Below are 6,535 nucleotides of genomic sequence, written 5' to 3' on the forward strand. Positions count from 1 at the left end.
TGAGACAAGTTTTCCGTGCATCAAGTTTTTGTGGCGCCGTTGCCGGGGATTGATTGTGTATCAACAAAGATTAAATTGGAGGATAACTAGATTGAGCATTTTATTTTTGTTTGATTTAATTTTCTGTTTGAGTAATTCACTTTCAGTTTTTGTTAATTTCTTCCCTTCCCCCTACTTTTTCATTTTTAGTTATTTACCATTTATTTCCCTAACCCACTAACTGTTTGATATATTGCATCACTCACACTAACAGTAATTCTGACAAAAATACTTTCTGCATCTATTTTCCTTGCTTGTACTTGTTGGTTGTATGACAGGGAGAAGAAGCGGGGCTTCAACTTCCTTTGATTCTGAACCTGCGAGGACCTCCTTTAGATTAAGGAGGGAAGCAAAAGGAAAAAGAGTAGTTGGTGCTGAGGAAGAGGAGGAATACTTTGAACCAAACATGGAAGAAAACATGGAAAACCATCATGAAGAAGAGACTCAAAACCATGGCGGAGGAGGTCGAGCAAATCATGTTGGGGAGGATAGAAGAGTTTTAGGCTCTTACATCAATCCAAACCCAGGAAACTGTGGAAGTAGCATTCAAAAGCCAACCATCCATGCCAACAATTTTGAACTGAAGCCACAGCTCATCACCCTTATTCAGAACAACTGTTCGTTCGGAGGAAGTGTCCAAGAAGACCCCAATCAACATCTAACTACCTTCTTGAGAATTTGTGACACAGTAAACTCTAATGGTGTTCATCCTGACGCCTATAAACTGCTCTTATTTCCATTCTCACTCAAGGATAAGGCAGCTAAGTGGCTGGAGTCTTTCCCAAGGGAGAGCTTGACAACTTGGGAAGATGTGGTGAACAAATTCTTAGCAAGATTTTACCCCCTCAACGAATCAATAGGCTGAGAGTTGAGGTCCAAACTTTCAGGCAACAAGATGGTGAGATTCTGTATGAAGCATGGGAGAGGTTTAAGGACCTGACAAGGAGGTGTCCACCTGACATGTTCAACGAATGGGTGCAGCTGCACATTTTCTATGAAGGGCTATCTTATGAGTCAAAGAAGGCCGCAGACCATTCATCCGTAGGATCTTTGAACAAGAAGAAGACCATTGAGGAGACCATATATGTCATTGAAACTGTAGCAGAGAATGACTACTTCTATGCTTCCGAAAGAGGGAACACTAGAGGAGTGATGGAGCTAAACAATGTAGATGCTCTGCTGGCTCAGAACAAGCTCATTACCAAGCAGCTGGCTGACCTAACCAAGAAGATGGAGAGGAACCAAGTAGCAGCAATCTCCACTTCAACAACAACCCAAGAAGGAGTGAATGAAGAAGCAGAGGGAAGTCAGGAGCAAATCAACTACATTAGAAATTCACCTAGGCAAAACCATGATCCGTACTCCAAGACCTACAACCCTGGATGGAGGAATCACCCAAACTTTGGGTGGGGAAATCAACAAGACCAAAGCCTTGATCTAAGATGCCCAAATCCCAACAATGCAAGCCACCAACATTTCACATCTAGATCATATCAACACCCCCATAACAACACCTCTCCACATCCACATCAAAACCAAAATAACTTACCTCATCCTTCCACCTCTTATCCCGATCTACAATCATTTGATGACAGACTCTCAAGGATTGAGAATCTACTTGAAAGCATAGGCAATGAGATTCAAGACAACAAGGTGTTCAAGGAGGAAGTGTGAGCCAGTTTCAAGAACCAGGGAGACACAATCAAGAGGTTGGAATCTCAAGTGGGGTATCTCTCTGAGCAAATTCCCAAACCCACAGATGGATTCCCAAGTGACACAGAGAAGAATCTAAGAGGTGAAACAAAGAAAGTAAGATGGGAAGATTGCAAGATGGTCACTATAAGTGATAAGGAGACTGAGGACAAGCCAAGCAAGCTGTCAGAACAACCTGAAGATACCTCAGTAGCGAAGACGGAAAAAGATCATCAAGAACCAGAAATCTCATAACAGGAGCTGCTGAGACTCTATGCACCTTTTCCCCAACTGCTCAATGGTGCTGTGGAGAAGAGAATATACTCAAGGTTTCTAGATTTGTTTGCATCTTTGCATGTCAACATACCATTCATCAAGACTATTCAACAAATGCCTGCATACATCAAGTATATAAAGGAGCTGCTTCCCAGGAAAATCTCACTCAAGGAAGGCCAAACTATAGTGATGAACAAGGAGTGCAGTGCCCTCATTCAACCACAGTTGCCTACAAAAAGAAAAGATCCAGGGAGTTTTCATGTCCCCTATGCCATAGGAGAAACAATGTTTGATAAAGCACTCTGCGATTTGGGAGCAAGCATCAACTTAATGCCCTTATCCCTGGTGAAGAGGCTGGAGATCAATGAGATAATGCCCACAGATGTAGTCATCAGGCTGGCAGACAAAACTCAAAAACAAGCAATAGGAGTGGTGGAAAATGTGTTGGTAAAGGTTGGGAAATACTTTCTTCCCACAGACTTTGTCATCTTGGACATGGAAGAGAGTCACACTCACCCAATCATATTGGGAAGACCATTCCTAGCTACAGCCAGAGCACTCATAGATGTGGAGCGAGGGGAGCTAATATTAAGGATCCATGATGAACGACTCAGCTTTAATGTCTTCAAACTCTCACAAGAAGCAGACCAAGAGAACAAAGAACTAAGAAAAGATAATAATGAGATGCTGAAAGAGGAAGCAAGCACTGAAGCACAACCAGCCCACCTGGGAAAGCCCTTAGTTGATGAACAAGGAAATAAGCAGTTGTCACAGCTCAAGGAAAAGCTGGAGGAACCTAAACCACCAGAGACATGTGAAGACAACAACAAAATTCCCTTAGAAGAAGAAGTCACAAAGAGCAAGGCAACATCAAGAGGGACAAAGAAGAAGGTACCAAGGGGGTGGAGGAACAAGAAGATCCCTACGGAAGACTTCTCTCCAGGGGATAAAGTGATCTCAACTTACTTCCCAGATATCCCCCCTAATCTCCCCACTGTACCATCTCAGTTACCTAAGGTCTTCACTATCAATAGAGTTCTCTCCTTGGAACATGTAGAGATTATTGATACAACCAATGGATATAAGTCCACAGCAAGAGGGGAGGACTTTAAGCATTACCAACCACCCTGATGAGGGAGAAACGTCAAGCTAGTAACGCTAAAGAAGCGCTTCATGGGAGGCAACCCATGTTTTATATACTTTTAGAAAATAGTGAATAAGTCAATATTCATGAATCCTAACCCAAACTTGACAAACACTTGGTGAAATCCTTATACTGCAGTATATAGTGAAGAACAAGTTTGGTGTTCAAAACGTGCTAAGAAAGCATGAATGCAACTGAGAGCATGCTAGTCTTGGAGCCTTGAACAGAACTTTTCATCACAGTGCTCCAAACTAAGTTTGGTGTCACCCCATGGTGCCACCAATGTGCATATAAGGATACACAGTTAATTAGTTAGTTGGAGTTCATGAATAAATAATCTAATCTTTTCTTCTTTTTATTATTCTAGCCGTAAAGTTTAAATTGTTTTTTTTTATGATATTAATTCTTACTTTTCTTATTTTATCTTTATAGGAAAAAGGAGAGGAGCATTGAAGGAGATTGATTGGACATTTAAATGAGAAAGGTTCGGCCACTTCATGAAGAGAAACTACATACCTGTCTCAAGAAGGAATGCATTGGAAAATGTTGCCATGCAACATTGAAGAAAGGAGAATTTTGAAGACCGAACCAATAACCCTCATAAAGTGATGATCCTTGTCCTTTCTCCATGCATAACCCCAACCGTCCATCAAGCAACCATTCCATCAATCCACACCCTCCATTCACTCACAATCTCCCTATATAAGTGAGTCCTAGTGCATATTTACCCCTCATACTCAAATTCCCACTCTCCACATTTCACACTTTCGGCGTCCAAAACCTCTTCATCATACCTCATCCTAACCAACTAAATTCCTCATCTATCCTTACCTTCCAATCACCTCACACAGCAACTCAAATTCATGGCATCGTCAAGCTCCAAGAGGCAAAAAAGGAGGGAACCAATGGAGAGCATTCCTTTCGATGAGAAGAGATTCAAAACTGCCTTCCATGAACGAGAATTTCAGCGGATAAATCTTAAAAAGATACTGCGCGAGTTGACCTTCCAATTCAATGAAGATGAGTGCCTACAGATTCGAGAGAAAATTGAGAAAAAAAGGTGGCAAAGGCTCACTGATCCAGAGGGGAAGATCAATGTAAACCTCATCAAAGATTTCTACGCAAATGTGGTTAGAGAAGACAAAACCAGGGCTCCAACCTTCAAAAGCTATGTAAGAGGAAAGGAGGTGGACTTCAGCCCAAATGCTATAACAAGAACTCTTCACCTGAAATCACCACATTTTGATGAGCCCAGTTATCATGCAAGGATAAGTAAAAGCCAAGACAATGATGAGCTCACAGAAATCGTGACTGACATCTGTGTTATAGCAGCTGACTGGGAAAGGTATGGAGATGGGAAACCCCGGTTCATCAAGAGGGGAGACCTTAGCCCGGAAGTCAAGGGGTGGTTTGAACTCGTGAGGAGGTCTATCCTTCCAGCTAAAAATAATTCAGAGGTCAATATTAATCGAGCAACTATGGTACATTGCCTAGTACAAAGTGGAGAAATCAATGTGCATGAACTGATAGCTGAAGGAATTCAAGATTTAGCTGAGAAGCTTGAATCAGGTGCCAGACTTTGGTACCCCAGCACCATTCTCAGATTGTGCACAAAGGCCAAGGTGGTCTTTGAGGATAGCAATCCAGATTGGGTGAACCCTGGGAGGCTAATAACAATCCAGCGTCTGGTCTATACTACACCTGCCCAGCAACAAAGAAGGCCACAAATAGGGAAGCTAAAAGCGAAAGAAGGAGCTCACCAAGAGGAGCTTCATCAGGAAGAATATCAACAAGAAGAGCATCATGACCCAGCTGACTTGAATATGAACCACCTTCTAAGAGCCATTGAAGATTTAGGGATGAGACAGATGGAAGGACAAGAGCAAATACTAAACCTTCAGTCCAACTGGATGAGCCGACATGAAGAATGGCAGAAACAACAAATGGAGCAGCAACAGGAACAATACTCCCAGCTCACTCAAGCCATCCACCAAGTTACTGAGAGGCAAGAACGTCAAGATAAGCACTTGCAAGAACTCAATCAGCGGCAAATAGCTCAGATGAAAGCATTCAATAAGTTCACTGTACTTAATGAAAGACAGCAACTACATAGGGAGGAGTTCAACATAAACACTCAGGCCAAGTTGAACTACATGTCATATGCATCATCTACACTATGCCATCCCTACATATGATGAGGTCCAAAAAGATTTTGAAGAACAAGAAGAAAAGAAGGTGAAACAACAGAAGGAAACACTAAAGAAGAAGATGGAAGATGGTGGGTTCTGGAAGAAGTTGATTGGAAAAAGCAAAGGGAATGGGAGTACGAGCACTCAAGAGGGACACAAGGAGGACAAGCAAGGAGGAGAGCATGGGCAACCACATGAGTAAATGGTGGTGGAGTTCCTTCTTTGGTCCATCTTTTTCTATGCTTTGAATAAGGAAGATCTTGTATGAAATAGAACCTGCTTCCATAATAGTTTGAACCTTTTCAATTCTGTCTTTTAAATTTTTTTTTTTGTCGAATAGGTCTATGTTTGCTAGTCTTTATGTCACTGCATTATCTCTTTACTTACTTGTATGCTTGTACCTTTGAATCAAATGAATGGAGAATGAGTGTTTTAAAAGACCAAAGAAGAGTTCATACTATGGAGTAAGTTCATGAGTTTATGGTATAGTCATAAGTTAGCTAAGTTAGTTCAACCATAAGGTGGGAAGACAACTATCTGTCCTGAATCATATGCTTTGAATACACCCCATGAGACTAGCTAAATAAGAAGATCCTAATAAGAAAAAGGGAAAGAACAATAAAGGTTGAAAAATAAAAGAAAAAGAGTAAGCAATAAGGCTAGGCACCAATGGTTTTAATCTTGAGGCATGTGTTTGTGGTGCTCCTGTGTGAGGGATCTACTTGGATGAATAAGCTCTTAGGGGTGCCTTATCACTTGGTAACTTGGGTTAACTAACTCGGGATTATCAGCTGAAAGTCCACTATCAAGAGTAACCTTCACTACAGAGCATTTAGTAACCCAAAGAGGTGCTGGACACCAAGGTCTCAAGAAAAGAAAATAAGTAAACTATATGCCTGTGGTGTGTATGTATGGGGGAAAGAGACTTGAGGGAGTAAGTCCTTAGGGGTGTCTTAACATATAGCACCTTGAACCAACTGGTTCGGAAGTGTTGGCTGAAAGCTTATCTTAAAAAGTCGCCCCCTTACAGAGCATTTAGCCTAAGAACACAAATAAGCCCTGAAATAACAATAAAAGGATCAATGAATAAAAGTCTCATGGGATGCAATCACAGTGAGTATTCTAGGACATGATAAAGGTTTGAAAGCCAGGAATGAACCTAAGTTGCTATGCATGAAACCACCATAAAACCAGG

The 6,535-nt window shown here is 41.5% G+C and overlaps 1 non-coding gene across 1 annotated transcript; it reads right to left on the reverse strand.

The window, feature by feature from the left end:
* Nucleotides 1–897: 897 nt before the first annotated feature.
* On the reverse strand, nt 898–1,001 carry LOC148548742 (small nucleolar RNA R71). The gene has a single exon (XR_015898870.1). It is a non-coding gene; the product is annotated as a small nucleolar RNA R71 (small nucleolar RNA).
* Between the last annotated feature and the right edge of the window lie 5,534 nt (nt 1,002–6,535).

This window comes from Arachis ipaensis, chromosome B8 (genome assembly GCF_059453495.1).
Source record: "Arachis ipaensis isolate K30076 ecotype BB chromosome B8, ASM5945349v1, whole genome shotgun sequence".
NCBI lineage: Eukaryota > Viridiplantae > Streptophyta > Magnoliopsida > Fabales > Fabaceae > Arachis > Arachis ipaensis.